The sequence below is a fragment of the Erinaceus europaeus genome, chromosome 19, assembly GCF_950295315.1.
Source record: "Erinaceus europaeus chromosome 19, mEriEur2.1, whole genome shotgun sequence".
NCBI lineage: Eukaryota > Metazoa > Chordata > Mammalia > Eulipotyphla > Erinaceidae > Erinaceus > Erinaceus europaeus.
In genome coordinates this window covers 52,955,182-52,966,187 of record NC_080180.1, presented here as the reverse complement: position 1 = coordinate 52,966,187, position 11,006 = coordinate 52,955,182, and the positions used below count along the sequence as shown (strand labels likewise).

The 11,006-nt window shown below is 41.5% G+C and overlaps 1 pseudogene; it reads left to right on the top strand.

The window, feature by feature from the left end:
- Positions 1-6,031: 6,031 nt before the first annotated feature.
- LOC103117983 (prefoldin subunit 6-like) lies at positions 6,032-6,965 on the top strand (annotated as a pseudogene).
- The last annotated feature ends 4,041 nt before the right edge of the window (positions 6,966-11,006 follow it).

Here is an 11,006-nt window from a genome sequence, read left to right as displayed (position 1 = left end):
TCGAAGCCCATGGAATACTCCTGTCTTTGTGATTAAAAAGCGCTCGGGAAAATGGCGCCTCCTTCAAGATCTCCGTGCAGTAAATAAAACCATGCAGGTCTGGGGCTCCCCCCAAAGGGGTTTGCCTCTTGCTTCTGCAATTCCCACGGGAATTCCAATCATAGCTATTGATATACAAGATTGTTTTTTCTCTATCCCCTTGCATCCGCGAGATTGTAAACGTTTTGCCTTCTCTGTTCCGTCTATTAATAATGCAACCTTAGATTATCTGAGTTTATAAAGCAGGTGTGTTAGCCTTAGAGTTCTCCAGCAAAGAACCTATTACCTCTTGTGGGGTGAGATAATCTTTACCCTTGTTATGTTTTTTTTTTAATTTGATAGGACAGATAGATATTGATAATGATGGGGAAGGCGAGATGGAGATGGAGAGAGAACGACATCTACAGCACTGCTTCACCTCTTGTGAATCTTCCCCCCGAAGGTGGGCACCAGAGGTTTGAACCTGAGTCCTTGTGCATGGTAACATGTGCTCTTAGCCAGGTTTATTGGATAGAAACAGCCAGAAATTGAGTGGTATGGGGTGATAGAGAGGGAGAGAGACACTTGCAACACGGCTTCACCACTTGCAAAGCTTTCCCCCTGCAGGTGGGGATTGGGGGCTTGAACCTGTGTCCTTGCACATTGCAACATGTGTGCTCAACCAAGTGCTTGGCTCACCACTCTTGTAGCTTCCCCCAGCAGGTGAAGACCAGGGACTGAACCTTGGTCCTTGAACATAGTAATGTATGTGCTCAACAAGTATATCATTGCCTAGCTCCCACATTATTCAGTTTAATTCACTTCAAGAATAATAAAAAGTGTGTGTTAAATTGGGGGACTCTAAATCCTAGCTAGTTTTCTGTATGAGTTATGAAAATGCCCATATAATTTATTTCTTTTTCTTTTTTAAATTTAAATTTCTTTATTGGGGAATTAATGTTTTACAGTCAACAGTAAATACAATATATGCATAACATTTCCCAGTTTTCCACATAACAATACAACCCCCACTAGGTCCTCTGCCATCATGTTCCTGGACCTGAACCCTCCTCCTCACCCACCCCAGAGTCTCTTACTTTGGTGCAATATTAAGTGAGCCCTGATGATTAACAACAAATGTAATTTGAAAGCTTGTCTTTATCTACTAAATTATCTCTAACTCTATATTGGGATGGGACAATTTCTACTTGATTCAAGATGAAGATCTGTTTATGAAAAATAGTTTTGGCCCCAGATAGCTAAACTGTATGTTTCCACTCATCAACTTTATACGCTTAAGAAGCTATCAATTTATTAGAAGGAAAATGGTTATCTATTTGTCCTGGAAACCCCAAGCTGCCTCCAACCACTGTTTGACCTGTTGAAAGGAAACAAACAGCCCTCTTCAAAACGTAAGTTAACTCCTGAGGCCTCCTTGGCACTGGAAAGGGTTAACCAGGCCCTCCAGGACATGCACCTTGTTCGATTCTCCCCCTCCTCTCTGGTAAACCTTCTAATCTAAACCCCACGAAGCTTATGGCAAAGCGGGAATGATGGCGTATAAGCCACTCTGTATCTGTGAGAGAAAAGGGCAGAATGATTAAATCCGGTTCTTTCCCTAAGACCTGCACAGACCTATTTCTCCCTTGGCGAACCATGAATGCTAACGCATCTATCTCAGTGAGGAGTCTTGGAGCTCCTCCTACTGGCATGTGAAGCCATTCGAGAACCCCATGGTCTTGCCACAGTGCCCCTACTACTGTGGGGGTGGAGTTGAAGATTAGAAGGTTGACCGGAGAGGAGGGGGAGAATCGAACAAGGTGCATGTCCTGGAGGGCCTGGTTAACCCTTTCCAGTGCCAAGGAGGCCTCAGGAGTTAACTTACGTTTTGAAGAGGGCTGTTTGTTTCCTTTCAACAGGTCAAACAGTGGTTTTGTGTGGGGCACTGTGTCAGAAACTGAGGGAAGCTCACATTCTCTTGGGAAGCCTCAGGTTGTCTGATTTGGAACTTGTGCTTTTGACTCTTATAGCATGACACTGCTTTTAGTGACAGTCTAACACATGTGCGTTCTAATTTTCATTGCAATTTTAGTTAAGAAAAGAGAAACTGAATATATAGATATTGGTTATAACAAAACAGTAACAAATTCTACTCTTGAAGAGCTCTAATATTATTTATTTATTTGTTTGCTTATTTATTTTGCCAGAGCACTGCACAGCTCTGGCGTATGGTGTTGCAGGAGATTGAACAACCCCCTCCATATATATATATCTTTTTTGGTACCAGGGTGATAACTGAGGCTTGGTGCCAACACTATGAAGCCACTGCTCCTAGAGGCCTATTTTTTCCCCTTTATATTTTCATTTGAGAGAAGAAGGGGAAAAATAAAGACATCTGCAGACCTGCTTCATTGCTTATGAAGATTCCTCCCTACAGGTGAGGAGCAGGGCCTCAAACCTCATCCTTGCACATGGTAATGTGTGCACTCAAAGGGCTGCCTAGCCCCATCCCCACTTTAATTTTTTTTTAAGATAAATTCATTGAAAGAGAGACAAAGACCAGAACACCACTGTGATGTGGCACAAGGTAGTGCCTCTGAGGCCTCAGGTATGCAAGTCCTATGCATAACTGCTCATTATCTCCCTGGTCCCTAATACATTTTATGAGAGAAAGGAGGAGAGGAACCAAAATACTACTTTGGCATTTATGATTTCTTTTTTTTCTTCTTTTTAATTTTTTTATTATTTTTATTTATTGGATAAAGACAGCCAGAAATCCAGAGGGAGGGAAGGTCATAGAGGGGGAGAGTGACAGAGATACCTGCAACACTGCTTTACCACTCGTAAAGCTTTCCCCCTGCAGGTGGGGACTGAGGGCTTGAATGCGCGTCCTTGTGCATTATGTGTACTCAACCAGGTGCTCCATCACCCGGACCCTGGAATTTATTTCTTCTATTTGTTCCTGTTTTGAATTATCTAAGAGTACCCAAGGCCTCATCCATACAAGGCTCCACCCCTAAGCTGTCTTTTCTGGCCAAGAATTCTAATATTATTCCTAAATAACACTGGTGCATGTGCTGAGCATCACTAAGTGCAGGAAATAGAAACAACTTTTTATATTCTAAACAGAAAATGATGTAACTCATGAAATTAGCAGCTTACAGAGTGCTTGGCAGAGTTTAGCCTCCAGAAGTGAATCCTAGTTCTATTTCTTAAAACCAACTCACTGGGAAGCTATTCCTCTAAGACTCTTAAGTTGAACAGTTGGGTTCAAAAACACATGGTCATTGCCATAGTGGAGATAATAGGAAGTGAGAATCAAGAAAGTGAACATGACATTCAACTTCCTCTCCACAATAGCTCCTCTCAATACATAGAAATCTGGAAATGAGACATGGCAGAGACATGGCAGTATCATTACCAGGAAGTTTTGTATTTCATGGTCCTGTTTTGCTAGTGGAATAGGGCAAAAGCCAGGAAAATGGCCTCCCTCTTGCTTTTGCCTGCCAAATATCATGCAAATGCACCAAATTAATTGGAGGAACCAATCACAAGAAAAGAAAATTTAGCCTTTCATATTCTGCAGTAGAGAAAACATACTAAAAGAATGATAGGGGCCAGGTGGTGGCACACCTGGTTAAGAGCACACACTACAGTGCACAAGGAGCAGTCCCCACCTACAGGGGGAAAGCTTCATGAGTGATGAAGCAGGTCTACAGGTGTCTTTCTCTTCCTCTCTCTGTCTTCCCCTCCTCTCTCCATTTCTCTCTATCCTATCCAAAAACACAATAGCAATGGCAACAATAACAACAACAACAAGGGCAACACAATGGGAAAAATGGCCTCCAGGAGCAGTGGATTCATAGTGCAGGCACTGAGCCCAGCAATAACTCTAGATGCAAAGGAAAAATAAAAAAGTTAAAAGATTGAGTCACTGGAGCACAGTGCTCCCCACATAGAATGCAAGACAAAGTTGATCATGTTGACTGATTACTGTGGACTGTTAATTCACATCTCCTGTTTGAAATCTGGTACAATACCTCATATATATTAGACACTTGTGAAATACTTGATAAATAAAGTGCTGGGGAGATAATGCACAGGACTTTTAGTTTCAACTTCTAGCACTACCATATGCCAGAACTGAGAATTGCCCTGATATTCCTCCTCCTTTATCTCATAAAAATAATACATATAGGGGACCAGGTGGTGGCACACAGACACAGGAACCAGTGCAAAGGTCCCTGTTTGAGCCCCTGTTTCTCCGCCTGTGGGGAGGGGGTGTTTCACAAGTGGTGGAACAGATCTGTAGGTGCCTATCTTCCTCTCTACCCTCTATCTTCCCCTCTTCTCTCAGTTTCTCTCTGACCTACCCAACAACAACAGCAACAGGAAAAAGGGAAAAAATGGCTGCCAGGAGCAGTAGGTTCATAGTGTGGGCACTGAGCCCCAGCAATAGTCCTGGAGGCAAAAAATATTAAAAAATAGATGAAATGATGAATGATGCATCATGGCAACTATAAAAATGATTAATAATAGATTATCAAAATTCTTTTAAAAGTTATTTTTAAAATTTTTTGTTTTTAATATTTCTATTATATTTATTGGATAGAGACAGGCAGAAATTGAGAGGTAGGGGAATGTAGAGAGGCAGAAAGACAGAAAGATGACTGCAGCACTGTTTTAACACTTGTGAAGCTTTCCCCCCCCCTGCATGTTACACATGCACGCAACCAGGTGTCCCACCACCTGACGCCATCAAAATCCTTTTTTTTTTTTTCCTCCAAGGTTATTGCTGGGACTCAGTGCCTGCACTATGAATCCACTGCTCCTGGAGACCTGTTTTTTTGTCCCTTTTGTTGCCCTTGTGGTTTATCATTGTTGTTGTTATAATTGTTGTTGTTATTGCTGTCATTGTTGTTGGATAGGACAGAGAAAAATGGAGAGAGAAGAGATGATAGAAAGGGGAAGAGAAAGATAAACCTGTAGACCTGCTTCACTGCCTGTAAAGCGACCCCCCTGCAGGTGGGGAGCTGAGGGCTTGAACCGGGATCCTTACTCCAGTCCTTGCGCTTTGTGCCAGGTGCACTTAACCCACTGCGCCACCGCCCAGCCCTAGCAAAATCCTTTTAATCCCCACCTGTAGAGTGAAAGCTTTGCAAGTGCTGAAGCAGTGTTGCAGGTATCTCTCTCCCTATCACTATCTTGCCTCTCAGTTTCTGGCTGTCTCTATTCAATAAGTAAAGATAATACAAACATTATTTTAAAAATTATTCTTTTTTAATATTTTATTTACTTATTTATTGGATGGAGACAGACAGAAATCAAGAAGGAAAAGGGAGATAGAGAAGGCAAGAAGGAGAGGGAGCAAAGGAGAGAGAGAGAGAGAGACCTGCAGCACTGTTTCACCACTAGTGAAGCTTCACCACCTACAGGTGGGAACTAGGGACTTGAACCCAGGTCCTTGTGCACTGTAACCTGTAAACTTAGCCAATTGTGCCATTGCCTGCCCCCTAAAGACATTATTCTTTAAAAATATTTTAGGGGGTTTGAAGGTGTTATGCTCCACTGAGCTCACAAGTTATCATGCTCAATGACTTGGGTTTAAGCTCCTGCTCCCCATCTGCAGTGGGGAACACTTCATGAGAAGTGAAGCAGGTCTGCAGATGTCTCTCTTCTATCTCTCTCTCTGTCTCCCTCTACCCTCTCAAATTCTCTCTATCCTACCAAATAAGATAGGGGGATGGGGGAAGGAAAAATGGCCATGGGGAGTGGTAGATTTCTAGTACTGGCACCCAGTCCCAGAAAAAACCCTGGTGACAATATAAACTAACTAAATATTTTGAGTATTTACTTATTTATTTATGGGAGGGAATAAGGGACAGAGAGAGAGAACCAGAATCTCACTCTGGCACATGTGATGCTGAAGAATCTAACTCAGGACCTCCTACTTGAGAATCCAATGTTCCATTCGCTGCGTCACGCGAAGTGCACTTAACCCGCTGCGCTACCGCCCAACTCCCTTAAAACTGTATCTTGGGAGTCGGGCTGTAGTACAGCAGGCTAAGCGCAGGTGGCGCAAAGCACAAAGACCGGCATAAGGATCCCGGTTCGAACCCTGGCTCCACACCTGCAGGGGAGTCGCTTCACAGGCGGTGAAGCAGGTCTGCAGGTGTCTTTCTCTCCTGCTCTCTGTCTTCCCCTCCCTCTCTCCATTTCTCTCTGTCCTATCCAACAACAACAATAATAACTACAACAATAAAAAAAAAACAAGGGCAACAAAAGGGAAAAAATAAATTAAATTAAAAAAAAAAAGCTATATCTTATGAATACTGTAGGGAGAGCATGAGTAGGAAGGGTTTCGGCTGAGGGCTTTGGCGTCTCCTGTCGCCCCTCCATTTCCTTGGGGTCAAGATAGAGTTGATATCGCGGACCCGGAGTGGCAGCAGTTCCCCCTTGAAAGGCTACCTCTCCAGAGTTCTGTCTTTTCCGCCACAACTGGAAGTTCGGGCACCTTTCAGAGTGTGAGACCCCCTAGTCCCTCTCAGGCTCACCGCAGGCATTCGTCCCCGCCATGGCTGAACTGATCCAGAAAAAGCACAGGGAGAAGTGGAGAAATACCAGCAACTACAGAAGGACTTGAGTAAATCCATATTAGGGCAGCAGAAGCTTGAAGCACAACTAAAAAAATAATATCGTGAGGAAGACTGGCTCTGCTGGATGGGTCCAAGGTGGTCTTTAAACTTCTGGGTCTAGTGTCAGACAGGAGCTGGGGGAGGCTCGAGCCACAGCACAGAAGACGCTGGACTGTATAACAACAAAAATTAAGCGATATGTGTCCAGGACCTCTAAAGGCTGCCAGAACAGCAGAGGGAGACCCTTGCTCAGCTGCAGCAGGAGTTTCAGCGGCTCCAGGCTACAAAGACAGGGCTCCTGGGAAGGCCTGACCTACGGGAAGGACCAGGGGAGGGAAGGGAATGAGGCAGCTATACTGTAGCTAATAAAAGTATGGAGAAAAGCAAACAAACAGTACACACACACACACACACACACACACACACACACACCTTATTTATTTTATTTTAATGAGAGAGGCCAGATAACTGCTCATCTCTGGCTTATGGTGATGCTAGGAGTTGAATCTGGGACCTCAAGAGTCTCAAACATGAGATAATTTTTATCATTATTATTTTTTGATAGAACAGACAGAAATTGAGAGAGGAGGAGAGATAGAGAGGGAAAGATAGACAACTACAGACATACTTTGCCACTTATGAAGCATCCCCCCCACAGGTAGGGAGCCAGGGGCTCGAACCCAGATCCTTGTGCCTGTCCCTGCACTTAGTACTATGTGCACTTAACCAGGTACACCACTGCCTGGCCCCCTATAAGATCCTTTTACATAATCATTATGCTATCTCCTCAGCCCAAAAGAAATTATTCTTAAATGGTACAGTCATTGTTGGCAGTTCACTTATTTCAAATATAAACTGAATTATTTTTGATGCTCTTATATCTGTTTTGTTCCCATCTAAGAAAGCTTTAGAAAACTCCGTCAGTAAGGCACATTTTTATTTCTTTATTTTCTTTTTCTTTTTGCTACCAGGGTTATCACAGAGGTGCAGTGCCTACATAACATCTTTTTAATGACAGAGACAGAAATAGAGTGGGAGAAAGTGAGACCTGCCACACGGCTCCACTGTTTGTGAAGCAGCCCTCACCCCTGTGGGGATAAGGGGCTTGAACCCAGGTGCCTGCACATGGGAATGTGTGCATTTTACTGAGTATACCACTAGCTGATCCCAATATAACAAAATTTCAAAAATAGAAGAAAGTTATATTTTTCTACTTCCCTTTTTTGGAGAATTGAGTTTCCCTTTCAGACTTTTGTGGTTATTGCTAAATGTTTCCTCCAAGGATATGTCTTCCTATTTTGCTTATTTTTAGAGACTGAAGACTGCATACAGAGAGAGCTTTTGTAAAGCGGACTCTCAAAAGGAAACTTCTAGTGAATGACTCTTTCCTTACCTCAAGATAGCAGCACTCTGAGTGGGTTAGAAGAGCAGCCTCATAATAGCTCAACCTTTGATCCCCCTTTTTTATCTGACTGACAATACATGAAACAGCGTTTTTTAATATGATGTTTTACTCTCCCCCTTGGACAGTTATATAAGTAACTTTTTTTTTTCCCTTAACAAAAGGTTATCCACGTTTTCCTCACTGAAATAGGAATTTACTAGACTTGGCATTAAGTCCTATCTAGAAATTGATCAAGATTTATTTTGATTAGTGATTTAATAACAAGATTATGGGATAAAAGAGGTACAATTCCATACAATTCCCACCACCAGAGTTCTGTATCACATCCCCTCCTCTGGAATGTTCCCTATTTTTTATCCCTCTGGGAGTATGGACTAAAGATCTTTATGGAGTGCAGAAGGTGGGAAGTCTGGTTTCTGTAATTGCTTCTCTGTTGGACATAGGTAGGCGTTCACAGGTCAATCTACGCCCTAGTCTGTTTCTGTCTTTCCCTAGTAGGGCAGGGGTCTGGGGAGGTAGGGTTCGAGACACATTGGTGAGGCTGTCTGCCCAGGGAAGTTAGGTTAGCGTCACAACTTGGTGTCCGAAAAGCATTAACATATAAAGCAGAACTAATTATTTAATAATTAGGGACCAAAAGATAAGAATGAGTCAGATGAGATTTGGGGTCTTCATGTTGGAAAAAGCAAGAAAGTTTATTTTAGGTATATTTCAAGGGGCCCATGACTTCAGTAATTGTTGCCTGAGCCCTACAACTAACATTTAGGTAGGCCAAAAGTATTGTCTGGGAAGATGGTGTCAGAGTTGGGAATAGGACTAGAAAGCTGGATCAGGACAGAGAGTAACTCCCAAATATGGGGGAACTATATAAATACCACTAACTGGAAGACAGAGAGAGGGAGAGAAAAATACCTGCAGACCTGCTTCACTACTTGTGAAGCAGCTCCCCTACAGGTGGGGAACCAGAGGCTCGAACCAGGATCCTACCTTATGCCAGTCCTTGAGCTTCGTACCATGTGCACTTAGCCCGCTGTGCTACCACCTGGCTCCCAATGTATGTCATTTTTTTAAAAGTCATATCATACTACCTTCTTGTTTATAGTTGGAGCAGTGGGGTTAAGATTATTCTACATACTTGTAATTCACTGCATACTTTTATGACATTCTCTTGCACACATTTCAACTTTACTGAAATCACTAAATACTAAGAAGAAATTAATTATATATTATTATATATTATTACTAAATTATAAATTATTACTAATTATATATTATTACTAAAATATTAACAGTGAATGTTAATACTAAAGTATTAACAGTGAATATATTATTATATATTATACTAAGTTATAAATTATATATTATTACTAAATTATAAATTATTACTAATTATATATTATTACTAAGGTATTAACAGTGAATGTCACAGTTAATTAAGATCTATACTATCCGCTGATCATGTTCATATCCACCTTCACCTTTAATGTTTGTTTGTTTTTACCAGAGCACAGCTCAGCTCTGGCTTATGGTGGTATGGGGAATTAAACCTGGGACCCCAGAGCCTGCAGCATTAGAGTCTGTCTGTGTAACCAGTATGCTATCTCCCCTTCCACACCTTAAATGTTATACATGCAAACATCAAGTACGTCACAATCAATATCAATTATTTCAGGTAGGGGTCTGGGAATCACCAAGGAAAGCTTTTTTCTTTTAAAGACCCAAAATACAGCCAAATGAATATAGATTTTCTAAAGAGTTATGACCAAGTCTGAGTAGTAATATCATTTCAATATCTAAAATAAATGTATTGCTTTAATATTTGACTCTCTTAAATATGTATATGGGATATAAAGATTTTTCTTAAAGTGGACAGCTAATTTGTACTGTAAACCTAATGTAAGTATAAAAGTCATTAATTGTAACTATAAATTCCTAGAAACATATTGCTTTGTGATTAATGAATTTTGAAAACTTGAAATGAGTATTTTCTAGAGTTAGCATACCCTAGAGTCAGTCTCTATTTCTGCTGCTTAATCTTTCCATTCTTATTTCCTTGTCTCTAATTTGTTTCTCTAACTAGGTCATAACTACTTATTAATCAACCTCAAAGCCTTATCAGCCTTTAAGAACCCATAACTATCATTATTTTAATCTAATATAAAGAATTACATGATCATAGTTTGTGTCTATGTGACTTACCTAGAGGAAGAAGTCACTGACACCATGATAAATTGTATGACAAATAATTCTTCTTGAGGTTTAGATAAAGCAAATCATATATTTGAAGAGTACATTTTACACTGGATTTGGGATACTTGATCTATGGAAACAAGAGTGCTATAATGCTCCCCACAAATTGTCCTACTTGATAGTATTAAAATGGTAGGAAATCACTCCTCTGTGCCTCCACACCCATATCTGGAAAGTAGGGACACTATTGTCTCCCAATTTTTTTTAAATTTATTAAAAGGAAACACTGACAAAACCATAGGATAAGAGGGGTACAATTCTACACAATTCCTACCACCAGAACTCTGTATCCCATTCCCTCCCCTGATAGCTTTCCTGTTTTTTTTTTATCCCTCTGGAAGTATGGACCCAGGGTCATTATGGGATGCAGAAGGTGGGAGGTCTGGCTTCTGTAATTGCTTCCTTGCTGAATATGGGTTTTGACAGATCTATCCATACTGCCAGCCTGTCTCTCTCTTTCCCTAGTGGGGCGGGGTTCTGGGGAATTGGAGCTCCAGGACACATTGGTGGGGTTGTCTGTCCAGGGAAGTCTGGTTGGCATCATGGTAGCAACTGGAACCTGGTGGCTGAAAAGAGAGTTAACATATAAAGCCAAACAAATTGTTGACTAATCATGAACCTAAAGTCTGGAATAGTGCAGATGAAGAGTTGGGGGGGGGGGGGTGTCTCCGTTTTGTAGATAGCTAGTAGGCCTATTC